A 13,324-nucleotide genomic window follows, 5' to 3' on the forward strand; every position below is an offset into this window, starting at 1 on the left:
GGGTTAGTTGGACATAACTACGAAGTTGACTGGTCTGGATTGATATGTTCCTCCTGGATGTGCAGGATGCCCTTGAAGCTGTGGGATGCAAGTTGGGAACACAGAGGTGGGGGGCTCTGTCATCGATGGTAGCCTTCTCCAGAGCTGAGGCGGAGTTACAGGGCGATCTGGAGGCAGATGGGTACAGTAAGGGTACCTCTGCGGCAGACCGGTACAGTAAGGGTACCTCTGCCTGGCACAGTAAGGGTGCTTGAGCCAAAGACCTGGAGCCGCAGGAGGTTCCGGGAAAACCGCGACGGCGCCCCGTTAGTCCTTCAGGCGGTTGGGGGGCCTTACCAACCGGGGGTGTGCCATACCGCTCTGCCCTGAAATGGGCGGGAGTATAGACACGATCACGTGATCCGTAAAGGGATCTACAAAGGTGCTGCACTGTCCGGACGTCGACCCACCGTGCTGGCTGGCTCATGAGGCGGGCGGGCAGTGAGGGGCTGCCTTCCCTGGATCGCCCATAAGATAACCCACTAAACGTTATACGTTTGTTGTATGAAAATAAACCTGCAGCAGTTCTATACCCATAACAATGTGTCCTGTGTAATCATTATATGGGCAAATGTATAAAATGCAAGGGGGAGCGGATGACGGTGTGGGCACTATGGCAGCGGGCCGTGTCATGCGTGCTGCCCCCGGCAGGCTTGGGGGTTGACTGAGGTAATAGCTGCTAACTCACTTGGTGGCTACAATTTATTATTAAAAGGATAAGATTTCCCTTCCCGGTGCGGAATTCATTGGGACTGGCGTCAGGAGGTGGTGCCCAATAGGCAGGCACGCGCCGCAGGACGTTATGTGACATCCTGCTGCCACCGGCTGCAGTTAAGCTTGTTGGAGGCCAGCAAATCATGGCAGTGCTGGGCTTCTTGGCTGTAAATTGAAATGAATTGACCCCGCGACCACCGTACCCACCCCACAGATCCTGTTGGCCGTTGGAGCCCACACTGTGCGGCTCAGCTGTTCCTTCTGCTGAGCCTGAGTCTGATGGCGGCTAGCGCACGTTTGCCGAGGGACTGACGGGCCAGGCCTCTAAGGAGGCGGGCAGCCGGCCTGTAAACCAGAATTGCTGTGGCTCCCAAGTAAGTGTCAGTGAAACAGTGCCAGACTTACTCCGCATTTAAATGTCAATCTAATTTGCTTGTGAATTAAGTGCTTATCACAATCAGCTGCCTGCAGGTCAGTGTAGGTTTTGCCCTTGTCACTGAGCACATGGGAACTGGGGGTTTGGCGCTGGAGTTATTCTTTTTTATTCTGCCGACAGATCTCAAGTTGGGTTTTAAATGGTACTGGTTAGTTAACAACACCCTTCCCCATGGTTGGGGGCACTCCTCAGGGCTCAACCAGATCCCAACTATTTAGTACCTACACAGAGCTGCAGTGCTGGATGACCAGAACCACCAGGGATCATGAGGCCTAACTCTACAAGAGATCTGAGGACACATCCAGCCTATGTAACAATATCTGCCTACGTGATTGCCACGAAAACAAACAGGGGTGAAGAAAGAAGTTCTGAAATGAGCATCTAAAAATTAGATTTTTGTCTCTGACATGTTCTATTTATGCTTAGCTTTTTTCCTTAGATATTTCTTTAGCTCTGGTCTCCACTCTTTGTTCTTTCCGATTTCATTTATATGATACGCTTAATTTCCAGGTTGACATCTCTCAAAGTTTACGTAATCTTGTCACTACGAGTTGTGCCTGCTCTCATGGATCACACCGCCTCTTTACTGTGTCATTTTACACCCAAACACTGGTTATTTACACACTGAAAAGTGGAACGTGCGCATTTCCACAGAGACAACATGCCTAATTAAACAAAGTAAAGCTGATCAGAGGTCCAGAATGACGTGTCATTGCTCTGTTCTGAAAGAATTAAGCATCACGTTCAAGCCATGTCCACCGCTGTACCACATTTGGGAATTCTTAAGCTGTTACCATCTGAAGTGCAGAATATTATTTTCCTCTTTTTGTAAATTATTTAAACAGTGCTTGTTTTGTCAAAATTCAATGCCTGGGTACGTGCTGTCTACTGCATCTTACTTTCATCATGAACGATCTGGTGTTTGCACTGAGCGTGCCCCTCCACCACAAGGTAAACTGGCTCCTGCACATGTCTGCTTATAATGTTTTGCCTTTTTAATAAAGTTAAAAATATCAAGTTGTGAAGGATCTAACACAGATCTAACATGTCACTGAAACAGCCACAAAAACTCTTTAGTTTGCCAGCCAGCCCTCTTTTTCTCATTTCCCCCACCGCACGCTATCAGGGGTTATAGGAGTCGAAGCTTCCACACCACAGTCCACTCTTTACTGTCTTCTCCATGTCATTGATGTTCTGCAGTGAGCTCAGGGGTTCTGCTAGCTAACACTGATCACAGCGCTGTCATCATTTCTATAACTCTGCTCTCTGGTCTTTCTTTTGTGTCTGGTGGTGGCGCTTAGAAGCTGGCCCTCTGGGTCATATGCATTGTCCATGCTGCTCACGTTTCCACCAGGGAGGTCGAATGCTTCTTTGCCACTCAGCATGCACCTTGCCACCACTTTACTTCCTAAGTGACCTTCCATTTTTGGTGCTTTGTAGCGCTTTTAAGATCTTCTTGCAGTTTCTAGTTCCTCAAATGTGTGTAATTTCTGATATTTATATCTTTCCCTTATTCATTGATTGATTTTGGTCGTGAGAAAATGTCACTCATAGTGGTTGAAATGTCACTGAGTGTTTGAAATGTCACTCATAGTCGTTCAAATGTCACTCATTGTCCTTGAAATGCCACTCATAGTCGTTGAAATGTCACTCAATGTAGTTGAAATGTCACTCATAGTGATTGAAATGTCACTGAGTGGTTGAAATGTCACTCATTGTCCTTGAAATGTCACTCATTGTCCTTGTCCTTGAAATGTCACTCATTGTCCTTGAAATGTCACTCATAGTAGCTGAAATGTCACTCATTGTCCTTGAAATGTCACTCATAGTTGTTGAAATGTCACTCATTGTCCTTGAAATGTCATTCATAGTGGTTGAAATGTCACTCAATGTAGTTAAAATATGCATTGTCCATGCTGCTCACGTTTCCACCAGGGAGGTCGAATGCTTCTTTGCCACTCAGCATGCACCTTGCCACCACTTTACTTCCTAAGTGACCTTCCATTTTTGGTGCTTTGTAGCGCTTTTAAGATCTTCTTGCAGTTTCTAGTTCCTCAAATGTGTGTAATTTCTGATATTTATATCTTTCCCTTATTCATTGATTGATTTTGGTCGTGAGAAAATGTCACTCATAGTAGTTGAAATGTCACTGAGTGGTTGAAATGTCACTCATAGTGGTTGTAATGTCACTCATTGTCCTTGAAATGTCACTCATAGTGGTTGAAATGTCACTCATTGTCCTTGAAATGTCATTCATAGTGGTTGAAATGTCACTCAATGTAGTTGAAATGTCACACATAGTGGTTGAAATGTCACTGAGTGGTTTAAATGTCCCTCATAGTGGTTGTAATATCACTCATTGGCGTTGAAATGTCACTCATAGTGGTTGAAATGTGACTCATAGTGGTTGTAATGTCACTCAATGTAGTTGAAATGTCACTCATTGTCGTTGAAATGTCACTCATAGTGGTTGAAATGTGACTCATAATGGCACCGGAATGATGAAAATGTCACACATGGCCAATCTGAAACCTTGGCAGCTGTGGGACCTCAGAAGAGCGCCGCTCCGCCCTGATTGGTCAGGAAGAATCGATAGCAAACTAGGACTAACACCCTCGAACTGAACCCGTCTCCTGATTGGCCAATCTCGAAGTAGGCGTATGTCCTGATTGGCACCGTCTGCTTTGTGGTGAGCTTAGAAAGAGAGGAAGGACTTTGAAGAGCTCCGGCCGGTCCGTGGAAAGAGAGGAAGGACCCGGAAGTCGTGTTGGAAGCGCGAGGGTCAGAGGCTGAGGGAGGAGGGAGCCGTCGGTCTGTCCGGCCTTCCTCCCTCCTCGGCCCTCCTCCTCCCTGGGGGTGTGTGAGCCCGGGGGCCTGAGGGCCGCAGGAGCCGCCGGGCCTTCCTTCCCCCCCCTCCTCGGCCTCCCCGTCCGTGCTGGAGGCCCCCCCCCCCCCCTGCAGAGGCCTGGGCCCGAGGCTCGCCCCCTGTGTCGGGGCCCCTCGTCTGCAGGAACAGGGAAGGTAAAGCCCGCCCGCTAGGCCCTGGCACGAGATACTTTGAATTTGGTGTTGTTAATTGTGTTGTCAATTAAAGACCAGCCACAAACCCCTCCTCATCCAGGCCAACATTTTACAGAGGGTCGTGCGGGATTTAAAATAAAAAATCGGGAGAGTTAAAATTCCCCATTGACTTCTATTGTAGAAAATGCAATTTCAGGCGGGAGACGCTAAAATGGCTTGAGCAATAGGTAGTCTCCCGCCTAATTGGGTCTATTGGCCTGTACGCCTCCTGCCCGCCCTCCCTTGTGATCACCTCGAGCCCAGCCATCAACACCTTGCCCCCATTGACCACCTGTCAACACCAAAATACATATAACTCTTTGTGTTGCACAGCGCCCCGAGTCTTACCTATGATGTTCACTTTCAGCAGTACACTGAGATGTCTGCACGCATGCTGTGTCTGCAGTGCCAGGACCCTGCAGGCCGGGGCACAGGCAGAACCAGGGCGGTGGTAGACGGAAAGAGGAAAGGAAGAGGTCAGTAAGAGGTTGGGGGAAGGAAGGGGACGAGAGCCGCATTGAGCTCCAGCACAGGAAAATAAGAAAAGGAAGTTATGACGTCCAACCAGTGTCCACCATTATTTTTAGGACACGACAATTGGCGACAAGAGTGGTCGACGTCTGTGACCTCCCGGTGCCTGCGGTGTAGCCGTCCAGAATAAGTGCCAGCTGTGTGCCGTAGCTGAGCCATCATCTCACCGTATTACCCGCGCCACCATGACTCATCATTGTAGCAGGAGCCCACCCTACTCTTCACCCGACAGAAGCAGCTCTGCACTTCACCGTCTCCCTCCCGCCCTTCATTGTAACAGGAGCCCACCCTCCTCATCACTTGCTGAAGTTTCCGTGGCCACAGAAGAACGCCCTGCACCCAAAAATGTCGCCACACGCGCAACATCAAGAGCCCAGCCTATCTATATGCCGTCCTGCTGGCATGACTAATCACCCACTGCATCGGGGTAAGCTGATCTCCATCTTCTGTCTTCCCCGATATGTTCTGGTGACCTCCCTGCACTCCTGAACACTCATGCAACTGTGTCCCTCCCAAGCGGCCGTTTTGAAGTCCGACAGCTCGTTCAGGAGCTTCGTTTCTACAGCGATAGCCATCTTAGAGTAAGGCACCCATGCTCCTGTTAGCCTGTATCTACCTGGGGACAGTTTACATGCACACATGCGCTTACCTCACAATCCAAACAATTCAGCACCTGGCAGATCTCTGACCTCACACATAACTGAAATTCTGAAGGATTCCTATCGCTGAATACTTTTGCTCCTCTTGCTGCACAACCTGGCTGTCCCTGAAATGGAAACAACTCATTGGAAAACGCCCCTGCTGCACATCTTTGCGGCATACGTTTAAAAAAAAACGTTATTTAGCAGTTCTATGAAAAAAAACATAAAAGCAATGCACTGAGCTGAAATAAAAGGGCATCTTGGTTACATACATACAAGACATCTTCATTAAACTTCATTGACGCATTGGAGGAGTCACGATATGGCACATCCTGTATGAATAACACCGTAAAGGCCCAACTTAGTTGTTACTGCCAAACCCCCTGCGCTAGCCCGTCTGCGGCTCTCAATCATCTACCTTGGAATGCATCAGGCCTGGCAGCTCGCAGTGTGTGGTAGGTGTGTTAGGGTCGATACATACACCAATAAAGAACAGCCGCTTATCCCACTCCAGTCGCCAAAAAGGCCTTGCTCTTGCTGGTACGTGTGGTCTTGCTGCTGCGCTGCAAGGTACGCCCTGAAGGGGCCTCAAATGCCTCTCTGTCTGGAGGTTGGTGGGGTAGTGTCTGCATACTGCTCGCTCCTATTAGAACAGGACACCAAGCTTTGGAGCAAGTCCTGTCTCGTGGGTGCTCTCCTACCTCCCCAGTGTATTGCTACTTCCCTTTTGGCCAACAGTAAGGCAATAGCTACCAATTGTCTAACCTTAAGAGGGAGCTGAGCGACCTATCCCAGGAGTGCCATCTCGGGCAGTGGGTTTACCTGAACTTGGATAATCTTGCTCAATGTGTGGTGAACCTCCACCCAATATGTGTGTATACGTCGGCAAATCCAGGCCAGATGTGCAAAGTCAGCTTGAGGGGATTGACATCTTCGACAGTGGTGCGGTCTATTGGGGTCTATCTTGTGCACTCTATCTGGAGTGACATACATTCGTCGCAGGAACTTTAAGTGGATCAGCCTGTGTCTGCTGTTCAGGGAGACAGTTAGGATATCTGGTTGCCTAGGTCTGCCTCCCATGCACTCCTTGCCCTGCTATCATCAATCGGGATAAAGTCAGCACATGTTTTGTAAAGTTTCGAAATCAAGTGAACCCCCCTGCTACTACCTATAGTCATTGTAAGTGGCAGGAAAGATTGAGGCTCCAGTGGGAAGTCGGGGAACCTGGCCCGTAGGGCTGACCGAAGCCTGGCAGGTACGAACTTATCCATGAATGTAGCATCTGGAAAAATGGACGCATCCTCCACGTCGAATACATGGCTCACAGGGAAAAAATCTCCCAGTTTGGCAATATTGAACTTCGCTCAGGTCTTCTGTATAAGCTTTCCCTCCGTTATCTGCAGTTATTTAGCGTTGGGGAGTGGCATGTCGGAGGAATACACAAATCTTGGTGTTCGTGAGACGCCCCAACTTGGCCCATGCCCAGCTAGTTGTGGAGACCGACTGGATATCAGCGTGATCTCGTGGGATACTGACGGGCAGCACTGCGGCCAGCGTGTCTGGAAGGACAAAGTCTGATTCCGGCCTCAGAAAAGTAATCCTGGCGTCCAAATGATACCAAGCCTGCGCAAAGCTGCACTGCGCCACCAGATAGTACAACTGTAAGTCAGGTACGCCGTACCCACCCATGGCGCAAGGAAGCGTCATGACATGCCACCTAACTCTGGGTGTCCTAGCGCCCCAGACCAGTCTAATCAACTAGGTACGAAGTGTGCTAAAAAAATTATTTGTAAGGGGAATCGGGATATGTTGAAATAAATATAAGAACTTTGGGAGGATTATCATTTTAATGATACATGCACCAATAAAGAACAGCCGCTTATCCCACTCCAGTCGGCAACCAGGCCTTGCTCCTGCTGGTACGGGTGGTCTTGCTGCTGCGCTGCAAGGTACGCCCTGAAGGGGCCCCAAATGTCTCTCGGTTTGGGGGGGGTAGTGTCTGCATACTGCTCGCTCCTATTAGAACAGGACACCAAGCTTTGAAGCCAGTCCTGTCTCATGGGTGCTCTCCTATCTCCCCAGTGTATTGCTACTTCCCTTTTGGCCAACAGTAAGGCAATAGCTACCAATCGTCTAACCTTAAGAGGGAGCTGAGCGACATATCCCAGGAGCGCGATCTCGGGCAGTGAGTTTACCTGGACCTGTATAATCTTGCTCAATGTGTGGTAAACCTCCACCCAATATGTGTGTATACGTGGGCACGTCCAGGCCAGATGTGCAAAGTCAGCTTGAGGGGATTGACATCTTCGACAGTGGTGCGGTCTATTGGGGTCTATCTTGTGCACTCTATCTGGAGTGACATACATTCGTCGCAGGAACTTTAAGTGGATCAGCCTGTGTCTGCTGTTCATGGAGACAGTTTGGATATCTGGTTGCCTAGGTCTGCCTCCCATGCACTCCTCGCCCTGCTATCATTAATCGGGATCAAGTCAGCACATGTTTTGTAAAGTTTCGAAATCAAGTGAACCCCCCTGCTACTACCTATAGTCATTGTAAGTGGCAGGAAAGATGGAGGCTCCAGTGGGAAGTCGGGGAACCTGGCCCATAGGGCCGACCGAAGCCTGGCAGGTACGAACTTATCCATGAACGTAGCATCTGGAAAAATGGACGCATCCCCGTGTCGAATACATGGCCTACAGGGAAAAAATCTCTCAGTTTGGCAATATTGAACTTCGCTCAGGTCTTCTGTATGAGCTTTTCCCCCGTTATCAGCAGTTATTTAGCATTGGGGAGTGGCATGTCGGAGGAATACACCATCTCCAGGCCTTGCTCCTGCTGGTACGGGTGGTCTTGTTGCTGCGCTGCAAGGTACGCCCTGAAGGGGCCCCAAATGTCTCTCGGTTGGGGGTGGGGGGGTAGTGTCTGCATACTGCCTGCTCCTATTAGAACAGGACACCAAGCTTTGAAGCCAGTCCTGTCTCGTGGGTGCCCTCCTATCTCCCCAGTGTATTGCTACTTCCCTTTTGGCCAACAGTAAGGCAATAGTTACCAATCGTCTAACCTTAAGAGGGAGCTGAGCGACATATCCCAGGAGCGCGATCTCGGGCAGTGGGTTTACCTGTACCTGTATAATCTTGCTCAATGTGTGGTGAACCTCCACCCAATATGTGTGTATACGTGGGCACGTCCAGGCCAGATGTGCAAAGTCAGCTTGAGGGGATTGACATCTTCGACAGTGGTGCGGTCTATTGGGGTCTATCTTGTGCACTCTATCTGGAGTGACATACATTCGTCGCAGGAACTTTTAGTGGATCAGCCTGTGTCTGCTGTTCATGGAGACAGTTTGGATATCTGGTTGCCTAGGTCTGCCTCCCATGCACTCCTCGCCCTGCTATCATTAATCGGGATCAAGTCAGCACATGTTTTGTAAAGTTTCGAAATCAAGTGAACCCCCCTGCTACTACCTATAGTCATTGTAAGTGGCAGGAAAGATGGAGGCTCCAGTGGGAAGTCGGGGAACCTGGCCTGTAGGGCCGACCGAAGCCTGGCAGGTACGAACTTATCCATGAACGTAGCATCTGGAAAAATGGACGCATCCCCCGTGTCGAATACATGGCCCACAGGGAAAAAAATCTCTCAGTTTGGCAATATTGAACTTCGCTCAGGTCTTCTGTATAAGCTTTTCCCCCGTTATCAGCAGTTATTTAGCGTTGGGGAGTGGCATGTCGGAGGAATACACCATCTTGGTGTTCGTGAGACGCCCCAACCTGGCCCATGCCCAGCTAGTTGTGGAGACCGACTGGATATCTGCGCGATCTCGTGGGATACCGACGGGCAGCACTGCGGCCAGCGTGTCTGGAAGGACTAAGTCTGATTCCGGCCTCAGAAAAGTAATCCTGGCGTCCGGATGATACCAAGCCTGCGCAAAGCTGCACTGCGTCACCAGATAGTACAACTGTTAGTCAGGTACGCCGTACCCACCCATGGCGCAAGGAAGCTTCATGACGTGCCACCTAATTCTGGGTGTCCTAGCGCCCCAGACCAGTCTAATCAACTGGGTACGAAGTGTGCTAAAAAAATTATTTGTAAGGGGAAACAGGATATTGTGAAATAAATATAAGAACTTTGGGAGGATTATCATTTTAATGAGGGCTACTCGTCCTGCCATGGAAAGTGGGAGCTTCAACCAATGATCAATTTGTGTCTCAAGTTTAGAAATAGCCACACCATAATTGCGGCAAATGATTTGGTCCATATCAAGGTGTATGTGTACCCCCAGGTACTTCACTGAGTCGGAGCACCACTCCAGTGGAAATTCCATTGTCCATTGGGTCGTGACCTTCGTGAGAGGAAAGATAACCGATTTATGCCAATTGATCCCCAGACCAGAATGCGGACCAAAACACAGAATTTCTCTTATAAGAGGCTCTAAGTTAGTCTGGGGGTCATGGACATAGAGGATCGTATCGTCCGCATAAAGGGACACCAGCAGCGGCCCGTACGGAATCGCAGGGCTCTGTGTAGATGTTTCTCCTGGAAGTGCCTCACTAGTGGGTCCATCGCCAATATGAACAACAGGGGAGACAACGGGCACCCCTGCCTGGTACCCCGGGATAGGGAAAAGGGCACAGATAGAGTGCTATTAAGTCGGAGTCAAGCAGTGGCTGATTATATAATAGGGCTGTGGTAGCTATAAAGCCCTGCGGCATACCCATTTGCTGCATTATAGCGAGAAAAAAGGGCCATTCCAGGAAGGCCTTTTCCGTGTCTAGTAGGATTGCAGCTGCGAGGCTGTCCGGGTCGATTCTATGTAGGATGTTAAACGGTGTACGGAGGTTGAATGCCGTGGAATGATGGGGTATAAAACCATTCTGAGCCGGAGAGACTACGGATTCCACCAGGAGCGAGAGGCGGCATGCTAATGCCTTAGCAAGGATTTTATAGTCTAAGCTGAGGAGGGATAGGGGACGATAGGAGCCGCACAGCAACATGTCCTTCCCGGGTTTGGGAAGTATTATAATAACTGCCTCGCGGAGTGTAGGCGGGAGGACCTGCTTCTCCAAGGCTTCAGCATACATAATCAACAGAGGGATCAAGAGTTCCTTGTATGCCTTGTAAAATTCCCAGGGAAATCATCCAGCCCGGGGGCAGTAGAAGGGTTCAAGGAGGAGATGGCTTAATCTATGCTCTCCGCAGTGATGGGTATTGCTAAGAAGTCTTGCATACATTTTTCAAGATATACAAGCGCTACTTCTGCTAAATAGGCCTCTTGAGCAGTATGGTCCCACCATAACCTGGTGGAGTATAGTGTTTTGAAATAAGTGAGAAATTCTTGCTGTATGCTTACAGGGTCGTGATGTGTTGTGCCGCCTGTGACTTCAGCTCAGTGATGTAGGATTTCGTGTAAGGGGGCCTAACCATTTGTGCCAGGATCCTACCAGGGCTGTCCCCCTCTCTGTATACCCTAGCATTGTGGTATTTCCCCATGTATAGAATTTCCCTCTCCACTGTATCCCTGTATTCTAGAAGTAAAGCTGCCCTCTTTGCGCCGTAGGTCGGGCCTGTGGCCATCGTCTGTGCAGCGTCTAGGGCACCAATCTCGCCCCCACACCAGTCTAAGTACCACGAATGTCATGTAGCACTCTGGAGCATTTGGCCAGGCACACGCCCCTAATGTAAGCCTTAAAGCCCTCCCATAATACTGCCTCTGTATCCACCGACCCAGTGTTAAGTGTAAAGTATTCTTCAATTGCGTCCTGCACCTTCTTCCTAAAAACCTCATCCTCCAGAGCCCGGCGGGGGAACGTCTACTGCCTCTCAAAGCCATCTGGGCGTGGGATCATCAGGGAGAGCAGTACTGGGGAGTGGTCTGAGTATGTTCTGGAGAGCGTTTGAATTTTATGGAACCATCTAGAAATGCCCGGTGTAGTCAACCAGTAATCCAGTCTGGTCCAGGTGTCATGGGAACTGGTATAATGGGTGTATGTGGTGTTGGTTCAGGTCTTGTGCCCGGTCGATGTCTAGGAGTGAGAAATGCTCAATTATATAGTGCAGAGCCTTACGAGCTCGGAGCTTGGGATCTGGGGCCGTAGAGGTACTGTCAGTGGGCGAGTGCAAGGTGATATTGAAGTTGCCCCCTAAAAGAAGGGGTATGGGGCCGAGCTGCAACAATTTGGATAGCAGTGTATCATAAAAATCAGGGGAATCAATATTCGGGCCATATATACATACCAATGCAATCCTGTGACTTAACAACATTCCCACCACTATCACATACCTGCCTTCGGGGTCATAGGTGACAGAGTGACACTTAAAAGAGAGTCTCTTGTGTATTAGGATGGCTGTGCCTCTAGGCATAATTGCTATAGTTCGCAAAAAATCTGTTCGGGCCCCAGGAGGCAGAAAACCTAGACTGATGACTGGTGGGAAGGTGCGTCTCCTGTAAAAAGGCCACAATCACCATGTGCCTGAGCAAATAATGAACTATCTGAAGTTTTTTGCGCGTATCGTTTAAGCCTCGGACATTCCACGTCGCTAATGCGACACTTGATGGGCCTGAAATATAACCTAACTGTGCCATCCAAAAAAGAAAAACTTATGAACAAAGAGTAACCAAGTGCAATACCCAGATATTATGGACACTAACAAAGGAATCATAGCATCAGTGCAATGCAATACAAACAATACCCCTCCCCCCACCCAGCCTTCCCGCCCGTCCGGAGAGGCAATACCAACATTACAAAAACTTCTAATAGTACCAATGGCCTTGCAAGAATAATCAAAAATAAAACCAATGCGGTACTGTCAAACATCACCAATACGATCTCCTAGGTGTACACCAAAGTAGGGGGTGCATCGCTTTCCACGGCCTATCAACCCAACAAATAATATAATCAATGTATGAAGTCCCGGTTTTCAACAGTAACATTCCAAATGCGAGACATAGTATCAGGTAGCGAGTGACCAGCAGTCAGCCATGCCCATAGTTCGAGAAAAAATCCATACTGGCGGCAGAGCCACTGTGTGGAGGTGAAGCAGTGTCTGTGGGGCTCTTGTTGTTAAGTTTATTGTTGCAGCAAAATTCCTGCACTTCTGTAGGATTTTCAAAAATTCGAACACGACCATTCACCTCCACTCTCAGCCTGGCTGGATAAAGCATGTCATACTTCAGCCCTAGATTTTTTTGCATAGTTTTGACCCCCAGGTATTTCCTCCTTGCGTCTTGGACCATGGTCGCGAAGTCTGGATATAGTGACAGTCTGGAGCTCTGCCAGGAGAGTTCGCCGTGTTCACGAGGCAGTCTTAGTGGTGTCCCTGTCGCAAAAGTTAATTATTCGCACGATAATGGGCCTGGGAGGGCAGCCTGGGTTGGGCAGGGACCAAGAGAACTGTGGGCACGCTCCACCACAAAGCCAGGAGTTAAAGCTTCTTTCCCAAATAGGTCAGTGAGGATCGTCTCCACTAAGTTATCAATGCGTCCTGAAGTAGTGGACTCCAGCACACCCACCAGGCGATCTTTATTACGACGACTTCGTGCCTCCAAATCTTCGTTTTCCGTTGCGACATCTCTTAGGATTCGTTCCATGCGGCCTATCTTCTTCACTGCCTGCGCCATTCCATCTTCTAGATCCAATGTGCGGGACTCGACGACATCCAGTCGGCGATTGTGCACCTGGAGTTTCGCGCCAAGATCTGCTATGTTCTTGTCTAATGATTCAAAGCACACATCCAGTGCCTTGAACCCAGCTCTAATTTCCAACAGCAGTGGGTGCAATTGGCTTGGGTAGTCCGTCGGAGCAGTAGAAGGATGCCCACCGTCCGCCATGTCGCCTGGTTGGTTTCTAGAAGGTTCCCCATGTTTCTCAAAGGGAAGGACGCTTTGTTTAGGGTCTCTGCGGCCCAT

At 49.3% G+C, this 13,324-nt stretch overlaps 1 protein-coding gene across 1 annotated transcript in view; it reads left to right on the top strand.

Moving 5' to 3' along the window:
* The first annotated feature begins 4,138 nt into the window (after nt 1-4,138).
* M1AP (meiosis 1 associated protein) overlaps nt 4,139-13,324 on the top strand; it is a 359,391-nt gene continuing 350,205 nt past the window's right edge. Inside the window, exon 1 of the mRNA XM_086964406.1 lies at nt 4,139-4,210. The gene's annotated coding sequence lies outside the window, so the exon portion shown is untranslated. The remainder of the gene's footprint in view (nt 4,211-13,324) is intronic.

Source organism: Lissotriton vulgaris, chromosome 3_2 (genome assembly GCF_964263255.1).
Source record: "Lissotriton vulgaris chromosome 3_2, aLisVul1.2, whole genome shotgun sequence".
NCBI lineage: Eukaryota > Metazoa > Chordata > Amphibia > Caudata > Salamandridae > Lissotriton > Lissotriton vulgaris.